Below are 554 nucleotides of genomic sequence, written 5' to 3' on the forward strand. Positions count from 1 at the left end.
TATTTAATAAATCGATTATCTATTTGTTATGCATAGAAAGATGCTTTAGACCAAAATAAAAGTGAAAATGAATTAACATTAAGTCATTGAATTTTATTTTTTAGACACATGAATTCCTAATTTTGCAATATTGTATGCTATTTTATAGCAATAGTACTTCTTCTACATTTATTTTTTATATTATTAATTTTATCATATTTTATCTACTTTATTTAATCATTAATATTACTATTTTTTACATTTTATGCTATTACACTTATTATTGAAAATCGTATTATTTTTATAATTATTTGAAAATGCTCTCAAAAAATTAAAAAATGTTTCTCTTACAAATTACAAAAATAATATTACTTGTAACCATAAGGTTTACGATGGTCATCAGATATACATATTACATTATAATATCCTTTTAAATGTGAAGCCTTAGATCAATCAATTTTAGAAATGTGAGGATTTCATGATTTACTGAAATATTGATGTCCAACTTTTTCAATGAAACATTTTAAATGCACCCCTTTTTTCTTATATTGCTAAATACCAACTGTACTAAACGT

This window comes from Arachis ipaensis, chromosome B04 (assembly GCF_000816755.2).
Source record: "Arachis ipaensis cultivar K30076 chromosome B04, Araip1.1, whole genome shotgun sequence".
NCBI classification, from domain to species: Eukaryota; Viridiplantae; Streptophyta; class Magnoliopsida; order Fabales; family Fabaceae; genus Arachis; species Arachis ipaensis.